At 41.5% G+C, this 27,047-nt stretch overlaps 1 protein-coding gene across 2 annotated transcripts in view; it reads right to left on the bottom strand.

The window, feature by feature from the left end:
• CDH12 (cadherin 12) overlaps window positions 1-27,047 on the bottom strand; it is a 688,633-nt gene that overhangs the window by 81,731 nt on the left and 579,855 nt on the right. The gene's annotated exons all lie outside the window — the stretch shown is intronic.

The following is a 27,047-nucleotide window of genomic DNA, read 5'->3' as shown; positions in this document are numbered from 1 at the left end:
TAGTTTGAAGCAAATCTGGAGTGGCTGGGTGCTAAATACCTAAGAAATTGCAGGTGCTAAATACCTGAAGAATTCTGCGGACTCTAACTGAATTGCAAACAAGGAGAACTCTGACAGGAACAAGGAAGCTTCTCCCCATGAAAACAACAGAGGAATTTCAGAGCCCCAAAACTAAAAGCCCCAAATAGGTTCAAGAGCCAGTGACATTTCTCACTGAAGTCTTGAACCTCTCTCTCTTTTTATTATTTTTTTACATTGTATTTTTTTTTTTTACTAGCTTCTTGCTACAATTTGGAGATGGGACTTTTAAGATCTAGCTCCGTGGTTGTTAATCTATTCTGGTAACAAAAAGGCCTCTGAAAATTAAGACTTTATATTATCTCTTACAATCAGCAGTGTATTTCATTAAAAAATGATGATTTATTTTATTTATTTTTGCACCAGAAGCCCAATCAATGCCAAGTAGCCATAAAATTCTTCTAATTGTTTTAAAGAAAGAAAGACAGACACTTAGAGATTTGTGAAAATATAGGTGCTTTATAAAGGATTTTGAATGAATGAATATACTGTTTTCCCCTTTGTATGAAACATTTTATGTGCTATAGATATACAGTTATTGCAAGCCCCGAAAGGTTAATGTGACTTACAGTCTTCCCTAACCTGGTGTACTCCATATGTTTTGGACCCCCAACTTCCATTATCTCTGACCATTGGCCATGCTGGCTCACGCTGCTGATAAGAGCATTTTCTGATCAGTTGTCATTAGGGTTGCACTAGACATCTGTTCTATTAAACATGGTTATGATTTTCAGATAAAATGCCAAATCCTTTATAATAAGGAATAGAACAGGAAAACCAACATACCCTCAAATACTACCTCAACTACTGTTGGAGCAACAGACCAAGCTCCTTCCTTCTCAGCAAATCTGGGTTTACACTTAATCCTCACTCCAGCCCCATGAGCTGTCCATGGTGCTGAACAATCACTGGCAGCCATACACCTATGCCATGCCTGGCTAGGACAGCTCCCAAGAAAAGAAAAGAACCGACCAAAATATTCTCCTTCACACAGCTATTAAAAGCCTCCTTTGATCAGATATTTTATACCACATATTAGTACAAATGAACATATAATTAAATTTGTATTACCTGCCTTTCAATTATTCATCTTTAACATATGTTTGTGCCAATGGGAGAAACCTTAGCAAGTAGCCTCGTTGTTTCTTATAACTTGTTCATGACTACCCCTTTCCCTTTCCCAACCCCATTAAGAATAAGACAAATTGTCAGGGAAATAGGGAGTGAAAATGTATTGAGCTATGAGAGACATACCCCACTAAAAACTTTATATTCTACCCTGATTCTCAGAGTGTAGCCATAATATCACAACCTTCTTTCCTTCAAACTGTGAGAATTATAGCACTGGCTATTAGTATCCCTTTACTACACAGAAATCGACACTCCTCCTCATAAGAAACACAGGGTTTCCTACCTTCAGACGCTCCACACCAAATCAATACAATGTCTGGCTTTTATTTCCTCAGTCATAGCCTTCTGTCACCAGGTGGCACTATTTTCCAAAAGGTCCTTAATTCTTCCTCTCACTCTGCATCAACACATTTTGTACACTTGTGGGCCCTATGTTGACTTATTTTTTTATTATTGTTCATCACTACAGTTAGGTTCTTCAACAATCTTTTTTAAGTTCCACTAGGTCCCTCTCTCAGGCATACTTTGCCACCTCCTTGAGTTCTTCAAGAAATGATTATGTCAAGCTTATTCATTGATAGTTTGCAGGCTGCGACTTGGAGAAGGCACTTTTAAGATTCCAGTGTCATCCTTGCTAACAGTGCAAAAAACTTTCTTGAAGAGGAAAAAGAGGCATGCCTCAAAATGGTACTGAAAAAGGAATGGAACTTTAAGAAAAAGTTATATATTGCCCCAAACATCTTGTGGATTGCCCAGAAACTTTCCTTGTGGATGCAATAATTCAATTTGTTGAGATATTTTAGATCAGGGGCTACAACGGTTTTTCTGCTCATGGGCAGAAAAAGGTGACGCTGTTGTGTGCATGACATACACATCCTGCAATCAAGCACACAGAACAAACTATTCTTCCCAGCCTGATTTTGGTAAGAGGAGGAGACCACAGACATGCCAGGGAATGCCTCTATGGCAAAGCCTGTTCTAAATGTCATCTTACTAGAATAAATGTATGAAATGACTTCCTGTGCAACTGAGAAATGCTTCTATTAAAATGCATGCAGGACCCCCACCTATCCACAATTTCTGGATCATGGTGTGGAGAATTGGGGGGGGGGGACAAGCATGGTTACTGTTGGGAGCCAGGTAAAGGGATCCCTGACCATTAGGTCCAGTCGTGACTGACTCTGGGGTTGCGGCGCTCATCTCGCTTTATTGGCCGAGGGAGCCGGCGTACGGCTTCCGGGTCATGTGGCCAGCATGACTAAGCCGCTTCTGGCGAACCAGAGAAGCACACAGAAATGCCTTTTACCTTACTGCTGGAGTGGTACCTATTTATCTACTTGCACTTTGACGTGCTTTTGAACTGCTAGGTTGGCAGGAGCAGGGACTGAGCAATGGGAGCTCACCCCGTCGTGGGGATTCGAACCACCGACCTTCTGATCGGCAAGTCCTAGGCTCTGTGGTTTATCCCACAGCGCCACCCGCATCCTGGGAGCCAGGTAAGTCTTCACTAATCCTGGAGGGGCATTCCACCATTTTAGGGGTAAATGATTGAAAAGTACTTTGCTAACCTACCCTAGAGCTAGCCACATGAAGAGGTATCCTTGAATATATCCTTGCTCTTAGTTTTGTCTTAAATAATTGAAAGTATATTTAGCAGCTCACATATATTGTAAATAAATCCCACAGAAAAGTGTAAGGACATAAGGAGAGCCTTGCTCGATCAGACTAAAGGCCCACCTAGTCTAGCATTGTGTGTTCACAATGGCCAAGCAGGTGCCTATGGGAAGTTTGTAAGCAGAATATGAGCACAATAGCATTCTCTTAGTCATGAGCCCAATAACTGGCATTCAAAGGCATATTGCTTTCGTTCTTGGTTGTAATATATTACATTCTATTTTATTCATTTTCCAATAAAAATCTTCTAATTATTAACAAATCAGATCAAATCAGATCAAATAAAATCATATACATTATCGCCAATTATAAATTCCATATTAAATAATTTCCAGGGATTCCCCATGTCCTGGTTGTTTTCAAAGTGTCCATGTTTATGGCCCTCACTACGTCTTGTGGTAAAAAAAATCCATAGTTTAACTACTTGCAGTGTGAAGAAGTACCTCATTTTGCCTGTTCTGACCCACCTCGTTAACAGTCCAATTGTTTGTTAGCAAATCAAATACTAACCTGTGTGAGTGTGCTTTTTTAGAATGTTAGAATGACGTTGGATTAGAAAATATGTGGTTATAAGCGGTAATGGATAAGTTAAAAAGAAAAAGAAAGGTTAAAATTAAGTGAAAAATAAGGGAAGGATTTGCTGAAGAGTAATTTAGAAATTGGAATACAGAAAGGGGAGGTAAGAGGAAGTCGGGGAAGTTAGTTATAAGAAAATAAGGGTTGGAATTATACTTGTTTTTTATACTTTTTGTTTGTCATTTTTATTGTATTGTTTGTTTTGTTTTGTTGTTATAAAAAACTTTTGAAACTTTAATAAAAATTTTATATATATAAAAAAAGAGTGTGCTTTTTTAAAAAAAAATTGACTCCTTCTAGAGGTGCCACCTTGGGTAAAATATTGGGGAGGGGACAAGTTAAGTCCCACCCTGCACAATCGATCACAAGGCGTGGCACGCATACACCATTTTAATGGCAATGTCCATCAATTTTTTGGGGGGGGAGGCAGCCCCCTCAAATATTTTATGGGGGGGAGGGCAAAGTGACCTCAGCCCCAAGGAGTTGGCTCCTATGACTCCTTCTCCATCTTTATCCCTTTAGCTTTTTAAAAAATAAATAAAAAGCAGGGGCATATCAGTTCATTTGAGGGTGCATTTTACATGTGGATTAAGAGGACAAAATAACCAGTGGAATACTGATTCAGGTTTGGGAATCAAGTTAGTTAAATTCAGGGAGAAGCATCAACCAAGATCCATTGGCTTGCATTTTGTATTAATCTTAGGGTACTGAAAATGAATTAATTTTCTTTCTTTTAACTTGAAGAGAAGACTTGTCAGCATAATTTCAGTCCCCTTCTTGCCTTTCAAGTGTGAGTCAAGGAAAAGGAGATATTGATGGTTCTACATTTTAGATTATTATCACATAAATCTTCTTGGTTTTCTTTTATGGTTTGCACCAAAGGTGTAAAACTTGTCAAATGTATTAGCAAAAAACTCTACTTTGCTACGCCAGAGCAAATCCACTTAAACCTCAAATAAATACGGAATCAGATTTAAAACAAGCACAAGAATATCTTTTCTTTATGAACTTATGAAAAGAACGTACAGCTTGAACAAAAAGGTTTAAGTAATATCAAAACTTTTTTCAAACTTAGTGAACTTCTTTCATAACCAAACTTTATGATTCTTTAAAAACAAAACTATGCTTTATTAGATTTGCACTAATTTAGCCCACAATGAACCTGAAGCTCCCATGCTTCTTTGCATCTATTCCAATGGGACAAATGAGCAGTTCAGCATGGCAAGTTTTAGGGGTGACAGCTATCTGCACTTTTAATGCAGAATTAGGGTGTTCCTCCTGTTCACTTGTATTAGTATCTAGAAGAAGATGGAAAGTTCCCAGCCCTGGTAAACCAGACAAGCACCATTGCTTAGAGCAGAGACCCCGGGTCCCCAAATGTTGCTGGGAATTGTTACCATTGTCCCTGACCATTGGGTCTAAGATTGCTGAAGAAGATGGGAACTGTAGTCAAGCAAAATCTGGAGACCCAAGGTCCCAACATCTGGAGACACTGTGGTGCAGAGCGTTTCCGAACATACCCACTCATCTCTTCTTTTTCCTTGAAGTTTGGGCAAAAGGCTTTTTAGTTGCTTCACCTTGCTGTAGTCTATGGTCACAGGCAGATTAAGGTAAACTTTGCTCAGAAACTGAGATGAATGTTTGTGTGTATGAACATTTTACAATGTTCCTGCACTGAAGGAGATCTAGCTTTTGGAGGGGTACAGGAGTCTCCTAACAAACCACCCAGAATGGTTTTATGTAATCTGGTGGGACTATATTTGTTATGCTTCAGATTTAAATGTCCAGTGTTCATATCTGCAGCCCCACCACTTACACTGAGAAGGGCAGATTGGGGTGGCGGTGGCAGGAATAGTCAACCACTGGCCTTTCTTTTTGAAGGAGGATAGAGACAAAACACTGTCTGTAACGTAGCTGCATTGACATATATCTAGTGAAATATCAGAATGGCAGTAGGTGTGCACTAGGGTGGGAAATTGATCAGTTTCAGTTTCTCTCTCTTTCACATTTTTCCCCCAGAACAAAGTTCAGTTCTCCACATTTTCACATAAGTTCTTTTTAAGTCACCATGAAAATTCATCAGTGAATTTTTCAGAATATTCATTTTTGTAAGCTATTTTTCCTGATTTCCAAAGCAAAGTAATTTTCCCTAATATAATGCATTTTTGTATGCTGTTTTCACTAATATACTCATTTTCATGCACACTTTACCCTAGTATATGCATGTTTGTACACACTGCATGGCTGGAGAATTGCACTGCAAAATTTGGAGAAGTGTATATTTTGAAGGATGGCTTGCTTTGGTTTGTGCATTGTCTCAAAAAGTGCAAATTAGGTATGATTGCACTTTTGAACAATTAGGTATGACCTGAAATCCCCACCCCTTTTCAGAACACAATTCTACACCTCAATATCAAACTCAGCTCAACTTTAACACCATTTTCCAGCAGGCTTGGAAAAACATGCAACACAGTGAATACATTCTCTTCCCTTGAGTATTGGTATCTCAGTGAAAGCTTGGTACATTTATGATGTAATTCTCAATGCCATGTGTAAACACCAAGACTACACCTGTGCTAATGTTATTGGGGAGGAGGGAGAGGCAAAATCCATTGTAAAGAGATATTTGAAGTGTGGCCTCTTGGGCTGTGTGCTTTACTATGCATGTATATTGTAAATCACTGATTCATTGTGTTGAGTTTTAAATATTTGTAGTTCACATTATTTGTATTAATGGATTCTTGCCTTTTTATGCCTGAATATTTTCTAAAGAAAATTGTGAAAGTGTAGCAGACTAAAAAAATAAAAATCAATCTTTGCTAATGCACTGAGTAATGGAAATGTGTCATTTTGTATCACATCCCTCCCCAGTTTTCAGAACTTTAAATGTAACAGCTCTCTTTCCAAAATTATTGGCATATGCTGTTGTGACAAACTATGGGGCCAGCAAGTGAATGATGCATGACTTCACTCTAAACTTCTAAAAAAATAAGAAAAGGAATCTTGTTCATGTTAGGAATGAGTTTCATTATTTTCAGCAAGCATGCTTTGAAGGCTCAAAACATTATTTTGAAGAATGGCTGTGGAATTAAACTTTCATTTACTAAAAAAAAACTTTAATAAAAATGCAAATAATCTTTTTAGTTAATATGTCAACAGTGGTAGAGCATCTCTTTATAAACATTATTTTCAATTAGTGGAGTCATTATAGTCAACATTAAAATGACAGCATAACTGGAAGGTGATACATGAACTAAGTCCCTAATAAGTTAGGGGGTGAAAATGAACAAAAAAACAGCACAGCACCACAAATCTTAAATAACATGGCCTAGGTCCAAAGATGAATGCAGGCAGCAGAGACCTGTGTGCTTACTGCAACATGTCAAGGTCTCTCTGTCCCTGAGGAATAGATGGCCAAGATTTCCCAGCTGCCCAGTACTGAACATCCATTGGGGGTGAGCAGGGATAGGGGTCACCCAGAATCTGACTCTTCACTCAACACAACAACAAGGAAAGCTTAATAAATGCCCTTATGTTTTGCTGTGGCAATTCACGTCTCTTCCTCACTTCCAGAAATTTAATTGCCCAAGCTATATGTTTGGAAAGACACAGCCCTAAAACCTCAATCTATGCTCCACATTGTAATTTGGACTGTGGGGATTAGATCACCACAGGCAGGTAGCATGGACTACAGGAAATACTAACATGGCAATCCATCTTGTAGCAGCTCCATCTAGCATAGTATTGTCTCCTCTGACTGGCAATGCCTCACAATCCTTTTAACTGCAGCTACCAGGGATTGAAATTGGGACCTTCTCCATTCAAAGCATGGACAGAGCTCTGGTTCTGCTTCCTATCATTTAAAAGAGGTCATGTATGTCTTTTGGAACCCTAATGCCAAAGGCAATTTAAATCACGATACTTCCCACTTGCTTTCAAAATATGTATGTATGTATGTTGTTGTTGTTAAATTAAATTTGTATACCCCCTTCATCCGAAGATCTCAGGGCAGTTCACAGCATAAAAAAAATCAATATAAAAGCACAACATAAAAGATAACAACAAGAACCAAACCAAACCAAAAACCTCATCTTCTACAAACCAATTTTAAAAGACATAGAATGTTGATCAACCAAAGGTCTGCTTGAAGAGGAATGTTTTTACCTGGTGCCTAAAAATGTATAATGAAGGGGCCAGGTGAGTTTCCCTGGGGAGAGCATTCCACAAATGGGGAGCCAATGCAAAAAAAGGGCCCATTTCCGTGTTGCCACCCTCTAGACCACTCGTTCATATGGGAGACGTGCTCCTTGAAGTATTGCAATGGGTCAATAAGAAAAGGCACGTGAGAGAAGAAAACATTGGAATCCTTCATAGTTTGAAGAGGAAATACAATGTAATGATGTCCATGGAGTATTTTACAATTTTCAGATGTACTCCTCTGACATTTTCAATGTTCCCCTGAAATGTAACTTGTGGAGCAGCCTTTTGAGTGAAGGCAGATCCCCTGGCTCATGGCAGGAAATAGTTATACATTTCAAAATGTACAATGTACAGTACAAATGACTGTTTTGAAAAACTGGATGCCCCATATTAAAGACGAATGTTGACAAGTTTCCTCTATTCTGTGTTTCTAAACAAAACAAGAGAGCCTTGTGGGGAAGGAGATCAGCCAACAGCCCGGAGGTACCTTTGCTTCCGTGTACACACCCAGCTGGGCACACAGCTGCCTGGTGGCGGCCATCTGGGTGTGTCTAATTAGAAACTGCTTGGAATAGGCACTCACAAATGCTATTAAGAAGAGGTTAGGCAGCAGATGCAACTCAAATCCCCCCTGGCTGAAAGATAAGGCAGCCAGAACCAGGGGATCACCGGGTAATCAGGATATTGTTATTACACCTCCTGGTGCTTTCCTCCAATGAAATATTCCTTTAAAAAGACCAAGGATCACTTGTGCTTGGAATTTACATAGCGTCCTACAGAGACAGATGATTACGGAGAACAGGAAACATAACAGCAGCAAAATGGCACACTGCAATATTATACATAATGTATTGCATGCTGGCATGCCATAGCTTAGGCTAATGTGGTCTCCCCCGCTTTGTCATTTTACACCCTGCTTTTTAAGGTTGCCTTGCCTCATCCTTTTCTGCTCACTTCATCTGATACCTAACATGTAATTTATTGTTTTAGACCGCCACTCCCCTTGGGTTTTTTTAAAGGTGCCACTGTTTGTTCTCCACAAATGCTGAAATTCCAAGTATTGCTGACCAAACAACAACAATACAATACGAAGAGAGGGAGGGGAAGATTTCCAACGCAAATTCTAAGTTCAGCTTCATGGAACATGAATTATTATTTCTTTCCCCTCATCTCCTCAGTGTTTAAAATGGCCTGCACTGTGATGAGCGAAGGCAGCTGGGAGTAATGTAAGGTAGCAATGACACAATATGATGTTTAGGTGGTGGCGACGGGGCAACCAGAATGCATTTCTCTTGTGCAGCGCCAGCAACATCTTTCAGGGCAACTGCTGCAGTCAATCCTGCCTCACTGCCTGTCCAGCATAATCCCATTATTTTTTTAAAAAATCCTGCCACAGATTGTATAGGGTTTCTGTATGGGCATCTATTGGAGAATTAAATTTATGGTGTAAGTAAAGGTAAAGGTAAAGGTACCCCTGCCCGTACGGGCCAGTCTTGCCAGACTCTAGGGTTGTGCGCCCATCTCACTCAAGAGGCCGGGGGCCAGCGCTGTCCGGAGACACTTCCGGGTCACGTGGCCAGCGTGACATCGCTGCTCTGGCAAGCCAGCGCAGCACACGGAAACACCGTTTACCTTCCCTATTTAAGCGGTCCCTATTTATCTACTTGCACCCGGGGGTGCTTTCGAACTGCTAGGTTGGCAGGCGCTGGGACCGAACAACGGGAGCGCACCCCGCCACGGGGATTTGAACCGCCGACCTTTCGATCGGCAAGCCCTAGGCGCTGAGGCTTTTACCCACAGCGCCACCCGCGTCCCAGTAAAAATTTATGGTGTAGAACTACCTTTATGGGGATACTATAACCACTCCTGTGCCTATATCCTGTTCACCCCCTTACATGCAATCTCATTCATATTCATAGACAGGGCTTTTTTTCAGCCAAAAATCTCTTGGGACTCAGTTCCAGCACCTCTCAGGTTGGCACCATTGCAATTATAAGAGAACAAGTGAGGTGTTCATGGTGAGTTCCAGCACCTCTTTTTCTAGAGAAAAAAATAGCACTATTCATAGCCTTATGAATGATGGGAGTTCATATAAAAATATTATTATTGGACCATTCATTGGGTGGGGGATGCCAGGAAGAACCCTTCCAAAAAAGCAGAGAGTGGAAAAGAGAAATTTATCTGAAAATGTTGGAAGAAGGCTGCCACTTTCCTTATTTAATCTCATTGAAAAGTCCCCCTCCCAATTCTCTGGATTTTTTAAATTGAGAAAAGAAAAGAAGAAAAGAAAAGAAAAGAAAAGAAAGGAAAAAAAAGCCCTGTAACACTCATTTACTCTGTTTCTAAGCAACATGCTGATTGTATTTCCTGGGATACCTTGGGAATAATGCCACATCACATCACTCCAAAGGCCTTCTGAGATGTATGACTGGTGGGAAGAGGCACAAGGTTATCATTACAGCATCCTGCAGGCTGCATTTCTTGATGAAATCCAGAATCTCATCCAGAAACAGCCCCCCCCCAACAATTTTGGAGACATCTTCCCTCTGATAGCAGCAGAAAAGCAGCCCCCATTTATCGGAGGGGGAGAGTACTCAAATATCACTGTCACAAATATACAGTCTAACAATCAGCAGTCTAATTAGCAGTCTAACAAGTAATTACCATTACTTTAGTGCTGTCACCTCCCTCTGCCGCACCCTTTCCTAACAACAAACTCATCTAATCCCTGGTTCAGAAGTAGTCAATGCAGTACCCTTCAGATATTTTGGTCTACAGTTCCCATCAGACTCAGACAACCTGGCCAATAAGGAAGATGGAAGTTGGAGTCCACAACATCTGGATGTCATGATGTTGGCAACCACTGCCCTAGGTTTATTGCTGGCTGGACTTTAAAAAATAATAATCAACAATTAGATTGTTTATCAACACTCCTTAGAATGTCCACTGTAGAATGTCTAAGGAAATCACAAGATTTTGCCAACAGTAGTGTTTTAGTGAATCTGAGGGTATCCTTGGGTGAAACACCTGAGAAATCTGAGGAGAAGACTAAACAGATTGGATAAAGCAAGCAAACCTTTTCAATGGGGTTCCATGTACCCCTAGACCAGAGGGAAACGAAGCTCAGTTTCGTCATACTTAGGCTGTTCTTTAGTTGTCTGCCAACACCCCAAGTTGGGGATCTCAGTATTGTTGGTCTTTTAATCTCAGAACACTGAGATTACGAAATTGCATTCACAAGCACGTGACACCTCAGGGAGTTTTGCTTAGGGGAGGCCTAAAAGGGTGCATTTTCACCACCATAATGACAGATCCTATAGAGTGTGATCTTGTGCCATAGGTCTCAGTAAGAAAGCCTGCCAGTAGCTGTTTGCTTGCCAGTTTTTAAGAGCGCTTGTAATACAGTTCATTTTTGTAAGTGATTCTGCTGAAGTGTGTATTGGCACCATCCACCTCAGCAATATCTTACCCATTGGTATTTATAGCCATCGGCCACAAACAAGGAAGGAAGGAAAAGTGAATAGAGTTCATGGCCATTTGTAACAACAAGCACCAATGTGCTCATATCACAGAAACTCCTGGCAATGAATGAGAGATGTCAGAACAAATGCATCACAGCAAGCGCAAGGACTCTGGGGGAAAGGAAGAGAAATGTAATGGCAGGAATGGACACATAAAGAATCACCCACATGGGAGACAGCCTGACCAATTTCCAGTCACAGCTTAAAGCAATCACTCAGAAGAATATGGGAAACATAAAAAGGAAATCTGCAGTGATGGATTAATATACACGCTTTGATATTTACACAGGAGCCTCAGAAACAAATCAAAGACAATTACCAGACCACACATGTGTAATTAGCCAACTTGCCAAAACATGCCTTTTTAGCAGCACATACGGAATGGAGCTTGAATGAAGAAAAGAACTGCCTCTCTCCCAATTCATAATGCATCCAACACTGGGTCATCACCTAAAGGTAACTGGCTCTCATCATAGGTAGCTAGGCCAGTGGCTGTTTGCAAGTTGGAAGAAAATAGGCACAAGCCCAATTGGGAATTCAGCTCCTCATATAGCTGAATGTGTCTCTACCTGTAGGACAGCTTTGACCTCCTCTAGAATATGGAGGCTATTATTTCACCACAAAAGAGGAGGGATCATGTTCTTATTGTGAGAATTTTGAGATACTGGTGATTTGCAGAATGGTGATTATCTTGATATTCAGTGGTGCAATTTAGGTAATTTTAAACTCTGAAGTTAATGGTCTGGTGGAGGAAAGGAAGTCATAAGATGCTTATGTGGGTAGCATCTCTTACTTCAAAATGTGGTAAGCCAGCTCTGCTGTGTTTGAGGACTTTCCTGGTCATTATTCTGAGCAGAGACCTGAATGTCTGTCCCCAGTGTCCTTCCATAATGACACCACAGTTGATATTATAGTGATATTATAGTGAGGAAGTGATGAAATATTTATGTTGATATTACAGTGATATTATTATATAGTATATTATATATATTATTATTATATATTATATAATATAGTGATATTATAGTGATATTACAGTTGATATTATAGTGATATTATAGTGAGGAACTGATGAAATACAGCAGGAATGGCATTTCTCTCTCTATTCTTTCTAGTAATTGCCAGACAGCAATCTATGGGAAAGGCCTGGGAATATCATTTGTCACAAAATCTAACCTTTCCAAGGTCTGTGGTAAAGGAAGCATCCATTGCTTCAAAGCCTTTGCTATTAAGGAACACATACACTCAACTACACGGTGTTGCATGAAAAATTCAACAAGAAACGAAAACAGTGAGTTATGAAATCTTTTTCTCACATATGTAAGTATTGGAGATAATGTTATCAGTTAAAATTTGTACCAACTTTTACCCCCCACCACCACCTTGTTTGAAAATGTGTAAGGTCACACAGACACATATAATATTACTTTCTGGGATAGACCAGCCTGCAAATTAATTCTCTGGGATTCAGAAAGGTTATTTGCTGTTTTCCTCATCCATTACATGCATGTGTCAGTTTATGTAAAGAAGAGAATGAGAGAGACGTGTCAGAAAAGATATGGGGCCAATCAAGAACGAGGTGACACCTCTAAGTGAACTATGTCAGCTTAATATGTAGTGGGAGCTTTTCCTCTGGTTTGAACAGTTTAAAAACTCCCTAGCTTGACTGAGATTTACACAGCACATTGACCAATCATTGGCCTAGTTGCATAACCTTCATTAGCTTTTCTGGGACCACCCACATAAATCCTAAGGAGAATGAGAGAACAGCCCCATTGTCTACAAATCATCGCCAAGCGTTAGAATGGCTCCACACTTCAAACCAAAGCAATAAACTAAAATTTACTTCTTTGGTCCTCAGAAAGAAGTGTCCTGGTCAAGGCATTCAAATGGACAGACCTTTTGCAGCAGCACCATACCAAAAAGAGTAAAGTACAGAAAATCCAAATCATAGGGTTGGAAGGGACCTCAAAGGTCATCTAATTCAACCCACTGCTAATACAGGAGAGCCACTACTACACCATCTCTGCTAGATTGCTACCTAACATCTGCTTAAAAGAAAAGTCCATTACTTCCTAATACAGTATGCTCTCGGTCTAAGAATGGAATCCAAATGGTGGAAGGGCACCGGCAGCGGGAAGCCTCATTAGGGAAAGCGTACCTCGGTTTAAGAACGGTTTTGGTTTAAGAATGGACTTCCAGAACAGATTAAGTTCGTAAACCCAGGTACCACTATATTGCAAAAGAAATGTAAGGTACTGTACTCTGTTGTGTATCGGAGACCCCTTCAGATCTCTATTATATCAGAACCGGGGTGCCAACTTGAATGAAATATTGTGGGAGGAGGTAAGCACCCCGCTGCATAATCGATCACAAGATATTGCGCATGCACAACATTTTAATGGCAATGCCCATTAACTTTTTTGGGGGGGGGTGGTTTGGGCCCCTCTGATATCTTTTTTGGGGGAGGGCAAATGGACCTCAGCCCCTAGAAGTTAGCTCCTATGTTTCAGGGAAAGCAGAGTTGTTTTTAATGTTGCCACACCAGCTCCATGGCTGGCAACACAAATGTGCTTGGATCAGGGTCTCCACTGCAACTTGGGGGTCATTGTTAAGATCCAGTAGATCCTTGGTCACTCAACTCTGCCCAGTTACCTTCCAAAATACTTCCAGTTCAAGTCTACTTTCTGGTGGGGATACTGCCAGCAGTAGCTTCAACATGCTCATGCTTTTGATGGGCAGAGACGGGATTTCTGCAGCAGCACAGCCTCCCTGTCAGTAGAGCCCAGCACCACCAGATGAAGCTGAGCATATAGGCACCGCTAAGTCTCCCAAACCCTCTCCAATGGGGCAGATCAGATTGCTCTGCCTGGGATCATGTGAGCTAAGCAACACAAGTTCATTTTCACATCTAATTCCTCTTCCAGTTAAGGATATGTGAGCAGAAGCTTGCTTTCATGTGCATACAGATTCTATGCAGATCAAGGGACCTTACTCAAAACAAGGGCTTTCCCCCCCCCCCCCAGTCAGAACTCACTGAAACTCATTCTGGCACCTCTCAGGAGGGAGGTTTTCATGGTGAGTTCTGTCACCTCTTTTTCCAGAAAAATTGCACTGCTCAAAATGCCTTACTTATTAGCAAATAAAAACAGAATCTGTGGTCTTTTCAGATTCCTGGATTATCCCAATGCAGCAAAAACAACGTGGGAAGAAGCAATTATAATTTACTGGTCTCTGTAGCTATAGCAGGTGCAGTACCCTTCAGAGGTTTGACTTCACTCCCAGAGGCACATTTGTTGTCTCTAAAGACAGACAGACAACACAAATATCCTTACTGGATAAACCATTATTTGCATAACATATTCTTCATTGATGACGTGTGTCCCCTCCTGGTTTCCACTGCTATGCACTGAATTGTGTTTCTAATTTACACCCACCCACCCACCCATACATGGATTTTCTCACATAGCAAGAAAGAGGGAAACAAGGATCACATTGTCAAAATTGCAATGTGAGGGGAGGGATATCTTTTTTTACCCTCACAGCTTGGATGGCATCCAGGCTGCAGTGTGATTTCACACTCCCTTGAACTTTGTAATAATTTTATATTAGTGATTTATCTTCTTGAACCAAAAGACCTCATTCAATCTTGTGAATGTATATGCAAAAGACTCAATAAAAGTAAATCTAAGGATGGATTCTGAAGTTGTATGCATGTTGCAAGAGTGCTATCTAGTACCTAGCAAATGCTGGGCAAGTTTGTGGAGTAGCCGTTCTGGTTGTTGCTCACTTCTGTATACCCACATTCATTTCTCTTCTTCGTCCCCTTCCTTAGTGTTTGCCCCTTTCCTTTTTGTTTTGTTTTCTTATTTATGCAAAAAGAGGTAGAATGTTGGTGGGGATTGGAATACAAGGTATTGATGGATCCCTAAATCAGGAGAAAACAGTGTCATCCACCAATGCCACTTCCAGGAAGAAAGGGAATTTAAAAAACTGTACCCTAACCAGTACAGGTTCCACAAATACATTATATTACTTTCAGAGCCTTCCACCTTGCTAATGGCACCCAGTGTTGACAAAGGTTGACTGCCAATACAATTCACATAACGTTGGTTAGGGAAGAGTGACCCACATATGTCAATCATATTCTGTATATTGTGGTATAATGGTAGTGTAGCATGGCAAGCTCATCATCTCAACTTTGGGATGTAGGCAAATGAAGAAGGGAAAATCAATAGCATTCTTCAGCTGGTGACACAGTTTCCACACAGCTCAAGGTATTGTGGTTATTAATATTGTGCATATGGAAGCAATAGGATGAATAAAAAATGATTTCTTTTAGAATAAAAAATCACCTATACCAAAAAATATGGTTCCAAAGCTTTACTAATAGAACTTGTTCGAAAACAGACTTATAAAAATTAGGATACATCCCAATAGTTGCATAAAATTGTGTGCTTATCCAAGCATAGGTTCAGCATCTTAAGAATATAAAATTACTTCAAAGAGATCTGAAATCAAAGGTCTTTCTCTCCGCACAGTCTCCATTACATCATTTGCACCCCTTTATCTTGTGGCTTCAGAACAAACAACTCCCTCAAAATGAAGATTTGCCACTGAATACCTTACTCATGTGATCTAAAGTTAAACATCATGTAAGGGAGAGCAGAGGTACATTCTCAGTTAATTAGCAGCCTATTAGGCACTCAGAGAGCCTTACTTAGCTTCAATGGAAATTTATATGTTCTCTTTAACAATACATATACATGGTCATTTTCTATTTCAATGTGCAATTAAACAACTATACCTAACATTGTGAACCCAGCCCAATCATTCAAGTCTCTACTGTTGCTGGAGTGTTTTCCCCACAGTGAAAGGAGTGAATTCACACTGAAAATATTGGTATGAAGACAAAGTCGGGGGAGAGCCCATATTCTGCCACAGACCCTTCAAAAGAGAAGTCAGTTTTCCAAATTAAGCTTTGTCACCCTCCAGTAATGGTCATATAGCTCATTTGTTAGAAAGAATAAAAAATGATAGTGAGGCCTATAAGTAGTTTTCCAGAGCTCAGGAACGAATGACTTGTCAAATCAAAGGCAGAGTAATGGCTTTGAACATATCACAAAGTACCCTCTTAGGACTGGAATGGCGGGTTACACAATTAACAGACCACATAAAGCAGCTAACATGGATGACTATGATGCAGTCCACATGGATTTAGGATGGAGAATTTCTTCTGCCAGTGTGGGGATATTGCAACAGTGCAACTGGCAGAGACTCCGGCATAAATATTTAGCAATGCTGTCATTCCCTTTGACATCAACAGGACTAGGCTTGTTTAGAACTACATGCTCCATTGTAGCTAGTTTGTGAATTACACTAAGCCTGCACAACTTATGATCCACTAAGCCAAATGCAGACTATCTGCCTGTATGGCAACATATCAGGGTTTTTATGCCTGCTTGGAGCAGCATTAAGAAGGCTGCCAAGCACCTGGCAGGCCACAATATACGGCTGGCAGGTTGTGTTCAGCTAGTTATGTGACATGTCATATAGATTAAGCCATAGGCCACTGATGATCTGGCTTTTGAATTGCTAGGAATCTCCTCCCTCCCATTTGTCCAGCTGTGAGCCAATTCTTCTCCACACTGAGAGAAAGATATCTAAAATATACATTGCGAAAAGTCGCATGACCATATTCTGATAGGGATATGGTTCCTGTCCCTTTACTTGTTGTATAGAAGAGAAGATCTGGCAGAAGCAGCTTGCTGTCATGAACAGAGGCTGCAGCTGCCAAAATTCTGTCCTCCGTACAACTACCAGCAGTCCAAGTAGGAACAGAGGCGAAAATCATTCACATTTCTAAAGCGAACAAACTCAACATGCCATTCTCAGACTTATGTACATGTGGATCAACCAGATAACACATTTTCTGAAAACTGTGATATAGTTTCAGTTTGAAGAATGTGCACAAAAAATGCCTATTTCAGGAAAAATACAAAATAGTATGTTTTAGTGTAAGAATGCATGCAAAAGTCATGCATCTGAAATGTATTTTGTGTGTGTTTTCTTTTTTAAAAAGAAATCAACAAAAACGGGAAAGAATGGATGTAGGACTGAGTGCAAGCAAAATGTAAATGGAAAACACTTAATCAATATATCCCAAAACACCAGTGTTCTCTTTGGCATCTAGTCGTACTAATTGTTAGCCAGGACTTTGACAGCTTAGGAAACACTGACACAGTTTAACACTTTTACCATTCTACCTGGGATAAGTTTTTCACTCCTCTATTAGCAAGGACAGTTCATATCTAGTAATGACTTTGACCATGCTAATATATGGTTTACTAAATTTGAGGACGCCAGGAATGTAAATGGGTACCCCTACCTTGCCTTTGAGATGGGAAAGGGGGTATGCCAGAATCACACAGCACCGATGGATGCTGGAGACTGAGTTAACCTTGTCTAGCAACAGCCAGGACACTGAGTCAGAGGCTACAGTGTCAATACCTAGATGACTCTGAGCCTGGTGCTAGGAGGAATACGATCACTGAACTTGAGGTTAGCAGGCAGGAAGCCCTCTAAAGCAGACCCAATAACACCACTACATGTAAAAACAGAGCCAATACCTTCACAGACATCTTTCCCCAGCAATGCCTCAACACTACCTTGCCAGTCTAATAACCCCCTGACAATTTCTGCTCTTGTTTTTTTGTTGGAATTCCCCTGCATCCATAGTATAATCACAGGATAAACTGGGTGGAGCAATGGGTGTGACTCTGATATTTGTGTGGCAGCCCGAGGCGCTAGCTTGAGATGGTGATGGGGGGAGGGGAACCCCATGCACATAACATCAGGACGTCCCAACCTCATGCATCAGGACACAGAGCTGAACACAGGGCCGTCTTACCCATAGGCACTAGGGGTGCGGGGCACCAGGCCGCCGGGCTCTCATCGGAGTGCCGTAGCAGGCTCTTCTGCTGCTCTGCGCCATGAGTTCAGGGACGACTGAGCCAGTGAGATGCTGAGGTGGCCGGCCGGCTCCGCCCTCCTGCACACCTGGGACTGGGCACCGGGGGGCACCGGGTGGATCTTTGCACCCCGGCACTGCATATGATTAAGACAGCCCTGGCTGAACATGGCAGCTGTGTGGCTTGCATGGCCAGCAGCTCCGCTGCCTCTTATTGACACTGCCACTGGCACGAAGCTGTTTTGAGCATCCTTCTCCTCCATGGCAGGAGGAGAAGGAGGCTGTCACTGGAAACACGCCATGGTCGGCTCTGCACTTCTCCTCCATGTTTTATGAACATGAAGAGGGGGTCGGCCCCTGCCCCCCAAAATAGGGGGGAGAAAGATGGCACAGGTCTCTGGAGCTGGCTCCCCCTGGTGGTAGGCTATATCCCAATCACACAAAAGCCAAAGGTTACTAAAGACACACACATCTCTCCATCCAGGTGTTGTTATAGTTAAAGAGACCATTCCAGTTAGGCAAAAGAAGGCATGGAGCAGGGCCATTGTGTGGGTCAGTAGGGTGCAGCCTGAGGAGAAAGAAGGGCCTGGGGAGAGTCCTAAAGATCTGATAGGGAAGCTGCATTCAGCCCTCAGGACTGAGGTCCTCCACCCCTTCCTTAGACAATCCTCATTCCTCTGCGATTTCAAATTATTCATCAGCTTACTCTGCACCTGACAATGTTATTTGCAGCCTTAGAACTCGTGTGTGCTTCAATACAGCTTAGCTCCCAATGTGCTGAAAACATCCAATATACCTACCTTATGACCCCAGTAATTTTATTGCATTTTTAAAACCTCTACAAATCCCCCTCCCTGCAAATGCATAGTCACAACATTTCCCCAGCACCAGATGGTCAAGATTTACCATGTTATCATCCTCCATGCATTTTCTCCACTTGATTTGGAAGAGTGGGTCCCCCCCTCTTCTTTACAACATGTAGAAGGCAATGTTCCTCCTGCTGCTTTAATAGCAGCAGATGGGTGAGCAGCTAGATCATCTATTATTTGCAAAGCAAGGTGTTTTGTCTCGCTGGATTATGTTCAGTGATTATTGTTGGTTCAGGACTAAAAAGCTGTGAATGGAGTATTATATATATATAGAGAGAGAGAACTACATGCAAGAGCTATGACAGAGCATCTGCTGAAAACTGTCTGGTTCGCTTTCAGGCATGAGGGGACATAGAGTGGAAATCACAAGGGAAAGCGGATGACTCTGGAGTCACTGAACCAAAGAGGGAGTAAGCAAGTTGCCTAATTCTAGCTATGGTGTCTTTAATACCTCTCATAGGACTAAGCACTGGGAAACAGAGTGTTTGCAGACAAGCTTTTTCCTGTTGCGTTCAAATGCCCAGCCTTGAGAATCAGCAACAGGCATTTTCAAAAGCACAGAACCTTTGCATGGAGAAAAAAGGGTTGATAAGAATGCAATGGAACTGCCATGAAGGCAATAAGGAGCAGGGCTGGATCTATCTTTGTTTACAGTGAGACAAAATGAGCATGTCAGTGATGCTGACCTGTGTGAGAGTTGTGGCACTGAATGATTTGCTTGCCCTCTGTGATTACTGAAATTTGGTGTTACCAAATTGGTAGAGAAAGCCACAGAGAAGTAGCTACCAAACTGTTCAAGTAGTTTCTAAACCAGCTTGATGTCTAAGCTCAGGCCTTCAAGCTCTTCAGGATGGAAAGAGAAGCCACTGACATCTGTTTCGACTTTCACTGTGTGCATGAATCTGAGACACAAGAATGTTTGTTTGTCCCAAAGGAAGATGCAAACTGAACCACAGCGGAAACATGCACGTCTATCAGTTAAGTTCTCCCACCACAAATCCATTAACTAAGGGGAAATAAATGCATATATACCAGTGAAAATAAAATGCATTACTTTAGTGGTAAAGGTAAAGGTAAAGGGACCCCTGACCATTAGGACCAGTAGTGGCCGACTCTGGGGTTGCGGTGCTCATCTCGCTTTATTGGACAAGGAAGCTAGCATACAGCTTCCGGGTCATGTGGCCAGCATGACTAAGCCACTTCTGGTAAACCAGAGCAGCGCACGGAAATGCTGTTTACCTTCCTGCTGGAGTGGTACCTATTTATATACTTGCACTTTGACTTGCTTTCAAACTGCTAGGTTGGCAGGAGCAGGGACTGAGCAACGGGAGCTCATCTCGTCACGAGGATTCAAGATTTGAACCACTGGCCTTCTGATCAGCAAGTCCTAGGCTCTGTGGTTTAACCCACAGCGCCACCTGCGTCCCTACTTTAGTGGTAATTGCATGTAAATATACATATAGTGGCCAAAAACTGCATAGAAAACTGTGTACAAAAATGTGTGTAATGGGGGAAATGCACACTAAAATGCTAACAAATTTTCTTGAGGTCTGTCACCTCAAACTGACACAGAAGTGTGGAGATCTGAACTTAAGAATGGAAAAATGAGATATAGAGAGAAACTGAAATAGATTCACCTAACCGTACATATGATTGATAGATTTTTTTATGTTCCTGGATAGATGCTCTGATGAGAGAGAGAGAGAGAGAGAGAGAGAGAGAGAGAGAGAGAGAGAGTGTCCAGGAGCAATAGCAGATGTTCTTGTATATATTCATTTGATGGATGAAAATGATTATCAGTATGTATTTGTTTAATATTGTAAAGTAGGGCCAGATGACCAGTGGCTCATATATCCAGATCTAACCTTGGAGCTGCAATTTTCAGACTGACAACTGAGCCTTCTTCCCAGGGAACTCTGGGAATTGTAGGTCTTTGAAGGGAATTGGGTTGCCTAACAACTCTCAGCACCCTTAACAAAGTACATGTTCCCAAGATTATTTGGGTGAAGCCATAGCGGTTTAAAGTGGGATGCTGCTGCTTAAAATGTATTGTGTAGGTAGGGCCTAAAACTGACATAATGGCAAGACTAAGATGCATGGAATGTGATCAGGACATAAATATGATCTTCTGGTTCCAGGTATGTGAAGGAGAACTCCACAGGGATCTTAGACTATGTGTTCTGGACCAGTGGGAATTAATCCGTACATAATATGAAAAAAAATATGGGCCAAGTGAAAGTATGGGTCTCAGCCTCTCCTATATTCCTAGACCCCACCTTTATCCCACTCTTCCCTGAAGGCACCAATACTGCAACATCTTTGGCCTGCCCTAGATCTTTTGAGTCCAGGCTGGCTTTGTCCAAGAGGCAGAGGCAAAATCACGGCAACCAAAACAAGAAAAGAAACAAATCCATGTGGCAACCAGAGGTGTGTTTTCCCTTTTTACAATATCTACCATCAGTAATTTCCCCCCTCTACTCTCTCATTAATCAAGCCCCTAATGTTCACTTTGTTATCACTCTGACACTTTCTGGGGTTTGGTACTATCTGCTTTATTGTGGATATTTCTGTACATAGAATTGCAGTCGTTAATCATGTTTGGTTTGCTGATTCCCACTTGCTTAGCATCCTTAAGTCTTCCCTGCTTTTCGCCCTCCAAGGCTGCTGATCCTTTGACTGACTCCTGCAATCCATCAGTGTCTGGTCTTTAGAACTGGCTTGCCCTGTTGCACAGGGGATCTCGTGCCCCTCCTCACACACAAAACAGAGTATAATACACTCCAAAGCAGGAAAGGGAGGAGAGGGGAATGGAGTGCTCTAAGATAAAGCAGTCGGGGCATGTGCCAAATATCCATTATAATCCGTTTAAATCTCAGCTTGCTCTCATTATCTCCAATGTCTTTATGAGAGTTCGACGACTGGGACATTATTGCTTGTCATAAAGCGAGAGCTGCTTCGGTGATGGCAACCTTTGCTTACTTTCTGATGTGAGAAATATAAATAGATCCGAGCTAATAGGAGAAAAATAGCTCAGCAGCTGGAAAGGGAAAATAATGCTCATAGCCACTCAGTCGGTAGCCAGGAAAAAAAAGTCATTTCCTATAAAATATAGTTAATGTTTACAGCCGTTTGGGCGACTAGGCGAAGTAATCCATTTAAAAATACACTTCAGGTTTAGATCCACTTAGTGGTACAGAAGCTTTGCACACATTATTATTGATTCCAGCTCCAGTGCGCTCCCAGCGCTGGTGTTTGAAGCCCAGAGCACATGACATTTCAATCCGTAAGTATCCTGTAGTTTCATGAGAAATGCTGCTGTTTGATGCACTTTCCCTCAAACCAGCTTCCATCCAAAAAATAGGGAAGGAAATCCGTTCACAAGGTGGAAATTCTGCAAAACCCATTATCAATATAGTGGGGTGGAAGAACTGGTGTGTGTATGTGTCATATTTGGCAACCAATGCACTCCTTTGGTTTCAGATAGTACATGGGTAGACGAGTCTAAAAAGTTCAGGACACAAATTTTCACAGCCGACTAGCAGCTATGTTAATTCATATACCAGAAGTAATGTATTTAGCGCTAACTCTCAAAGTGTATATTCCATTCTGACTAAACTAAGCCTCCTGTATCTTCTATTCTTGATACTTCAGTTTGGGAACAGACACAATGTTGCAGTAAACATTAGAATATTATAGGGTTTTATCCATGTTCCTGATTTAATAGCTACCCTAACATTATCACAATCAAACTAAATATTTAAGTGATCAATACTTGTTTGTTTATCATTTTATTACACAAAATATGGGGTTAACTTCAGGGCAAATGTCAGGTTGTTTGCCCCAGTTACCAAGGCACCTAGTTCTGGTCCTGCTATCATTTACTCTTCATTCTGCTAGGCTTCTGTTTAGAAAGCTTCATATTAATCTGCTGAATTCTATGCCATCCTTTGTAATTAGCTCCACTTTTGCTACTCTGTTAATAAACACTTTTTTCTGTTTGGAAAGTGAGGAGGAATTAAAGAACCTTTTAATGAGGGTGTAAGAGGAGAGCGCAAAATATGGTTTGAAGCTCAACATAAAAAAAATGAAGATCATGGCCACTGGGCCCATCACCTCCTGGCAAATAGAAGGGGGAGAAATGGAGGCAGTGAGAGATTTTAATTTCTTGGGTTCCATGATCACTGCATATGGTGACAGCAGTCACGAAATTAAAAGACCACTGCTTATTGGGAGAACAGCAATGACAAACCTAGACAGCATCTTAAAAAGCAGAGACATCACCTTGCCGACAAAGGTCTGTATAATTAAAGCTATGGTTTTCCCAGTAGTGATGTATGGAAGTGAGAGCTGGACCATAAAGAAGGCTGATCGCCGGAGAATTGATGCTTTTGAATTATGGTGCTGGAGGAGACTCTTGAGAGTCCCATGGACTGCAAGAAGATCAAACGTATCCATTCTTAAGGAAATCAGCCCTGAGTGCTCACTGGAAGGACAGATCGTGAAGTTGAGGCTCCAATACTTTGGCCACCTCATGAGAAGAGAAGACTCCCTGGAAAAGACCCGGATGTGGGGGAAAATTGAGGGCACAAGGAGAAGGGGACGACAGAGGACGAGATGGTTGGACAATGTTCTTGAAGCTATGAAGATGAGTTTGACCAAACTGCAGAGTCAGTGGAAGATAGGAGTGCCTGGCATGCTCTGGTCCATGGGGTCACGAAGAGCTGGACACAACTAAACAACTAAACAACAACAACATACTGTATAACCCAAACCAAGCTGCCAACCAACATTTAAAAAGCTGGTAGAATCACACAATATCTTAAACATTATTATTATTATTATTATTATTATTATTATTATTATTTAAAAAACAAAATCATTTGTTATGGTTGGGGAAGAATTTACAGCGACAAAACAGTTAGCAAGGTGCATTAAGCAGATGCTTTGTCAGTTGTATACAACTCTGACAGGACAAATTGCCAGTGCATTTCTTTATTCATTTTATTGGCATGCATTTTAAAACTTGCAACCTGCTCTTGCTCTTTGAAACACTATAAACAGATGTTCTGATGTACTAATATAGAGGTCACACTTGTTAAGCATAAGTGTGGAAAGAATTGCAGGGGATTCTATTTTCTTTCTGGCTTAGCCAGCAAGCATGCATAGAAATAATCTAAATAAATAAGATTTGTAACTTGAAGCAAAATATAATTATGGGGTCAACAGGAAACAGCATGGACTATGACTCAACCCCTGTAAACATAGATAGCAAGGCAGAGAGTGCAGAAAACTAGACTGTGAAGGACGAAAAGGGAGGGGCAGATCTCCTTCTCCCCACCCAAATTCTGCTGCAAGGCACTGATAGTATCCATGCACGTTCAATATCATTCAATACCATAGTCTCATGCTGAAAGCTATTTCTAATCTTGATAAGAGTAGTCTATCATTAGAGGCCTCAGCTGTCAGATGCACCCAGGGAAGGAGCAAGGTCTCAGTGTCCAGGCAACAGAGGAGAGAGGAGGCAAAGAGGAAAGCAAATGAACCTGGCACATTAGGATCATAGCTCAGTAATGCAGAGCACTAGGTTAACAAGCAGAAGCTCCTGAGTTCATTCATTAAAGGGATAAGGTAGCCCTCTGGCTGAGAACCTGGAGAGACATTCCCCAAACCAAAAGACAATACTGTACTGGGTGAGATGAACAAATCGTTGGGGTGCTGCACATTTTGCAAGTAGAGGGGGTCGGATTGTGGCCATTGTGAATAATTAAGAATGTTTCAGGGAAGGAACACATTCCAAAACAAACCTACAAACCCCTTAATAACCAAGTATTAAACACCTTTCATAACACCTTGCTAAACGGTCTTGGCCCAGTATACGTGAAGGAGCGTCTCCACCCCCATCGTTCAGCCCAGACACTGAGGTCCAGCGCTGAGGGCCTTCTGGTGGTTCCCTCACTGTGAGAAGCAAGGTTACAGGGAACCAGGAAGAGGGCCTTTTCGGTAGTGGTGCCCGCCCTGTGGAAAGCCCTCCCACCAGATGTCAAGGAAATAAACAACTATCTGACTTTTAGAAGATATTTGAAGGCAGCCTTGTTTAGGGAAGTTTTTAATGTTTGATGTTTTATCATGTTTTTAATATTCTGCTGGGAGTTGCCCAGAGTGGCTGGGGAAACCCAGCCAGATGGGCAGGGTATAAATAAAAATTATTATTATTATTATTGCTAAGCGAGTGAAGGAGATGGCCACAGATACACAAGCAGGAGCAACCAATTGCATATACTCCTCGGGCCTCCCACTGCCATGTCTGCAGCAAGTAATTGCTGTTGATATCTTAAAATGGTGGTGATGTAGAATATTTGTCTCACTTGCTCAAGTGTACTCAAACCAGAGGTGTACATCCATTATCCAGTACGGTACGATGTCTCAAACAGTTCCTACACAGGTCTATGCTCTTTGAGTAGCTACTACACAGAACTAATTTAATACTCAACCTTGAACAGCAGAGGTCATGAATGCCAACACCGACAGAATATCTATATGTGGTCCGAAGAGGATGCTCAGTAAGAGATTGGGTTTTAGAAAGGAAGCTGAGGTAGAAAGTGGGCCAGTCTACATCCTTAAAGAATGCTTTTAAAGCAATTTAGGAGACAAAATGAATGGCAGGAAGAGGAAATCTTAGATGAAAACAACCGTTTCATTTTGAGAATTTATAAAAAAGATGTTATTTTTCTTAGCTTACCAAAAAATCATACAGTTATGACACATTATTTGTTTCAGCTGCAAGATCACCCGGAGGCGAAAGAATATCATTATCGAATAATTCATGTATCAGAATACTAAATACCGGACAGCAAAGTCTTACATTAGCAGAAAAGCTAATGTTTGTTGCTTAGAAATTGTTGGTATTGCTAATGTAAGACTTTGCCGTCCAGTATTTAGTTTTCTGATACATTAATTCTTTGATAATGATATTTGCGTGTCGAGGTCCCCAAGCCACCCCCCAAATAACTCACAATGCACACTTAATTTTTGTTTAAGGTTTTTGGCATAATTTTGGCCACAACTTTATTTCAATACAAAACCGTGAGTGGTTGTTTAGGCATTGGTTAAGACTATCTGTCCCCCCGTCTGGGGACAGAACTGACTTCCGGGCACCACCGAAAGACAGTGCGGGGGAAAGCAAGTCGGGGAGAAATGGAGCTGAGTCACAGACCCTCAATTCTCATCCGCATGCTCCCTGAAGGCTTGCCGGCCCTAGTCCCATTCCAGGGATTGGACGAAAAGATGGCAAGCCCCAGGATTCCTTTAACGGAATTCCCTTTCCGCAGCAACCATGGAGGGGCAGGCCCAGCCTATCCTAACCCCTCCTCCACCAATTTATAACCAATGCCTAACCACAACCTTACAAGTTGTGACGATTTGCTACGCAGTAGGCAAAAACCAAATGGCCCAGCCAATCAGCCAGATGGACAAAATTCCTACCAGGACGCGAACCCGGTTCCCCAGATTACGAGACTACCACTCTTAACCACTACACCACACTGGCTCTCAATATTGTGCTTTTCCATATAACCCTACTTTGTGAAAGTTGCTGCTTACCGCAGCTACTACCATGCCATAAGATCCACTGTCCTGTAATATCACATATGGTATGTACAGTTATTTATGGTTTTATATTATTATTGCTGTAAAGCGTGTGAGATCATGATATTGTATTTATTTGCATTACTTAGAGCTTTAACTACTGATGAAGCCCAGGACGGCGAAACAAGGCCAATATTCCGGAAATCCTTGTCTTAGACTCTGTGAAAGGATTTTGTGGAACTGTAACAACCTTTCATGTGGATGGTTTGGACTTTATGAACAGACAGGTGGAACGGACACCATTACACAGATGGACCTTATGCATGAACTGACTAGAGACTGATCTGATCCACTGGGTCTTCTGCTTTGTTCGTTTCTCGAACTGTATGAGTTACTTCTATTGAAATTTACAATTTGATACTATGAATAGTATACCTTATTTAT

This window comes from Podarcis muralis, chromosome 8 (assembly GCF_964188315.1).
Source record: "Podarcis muralis chromosome 8, rPodMur119.hap1.1, whole genome shotgun sequence".
In the NCBI taxonomy this organism is placed as follows: domain Eukaryota; kingdom Metazoa; phylum Chordata; class Lepidosauria; order Squamata; family Lacertidae; genus Podarcis; species Podarcis muralis.
The sequence above is the reverse complement of the archived record's forward strand: the minus strand, read 5'-3'. Positions and strand labels throughout refer to the sequence as shown.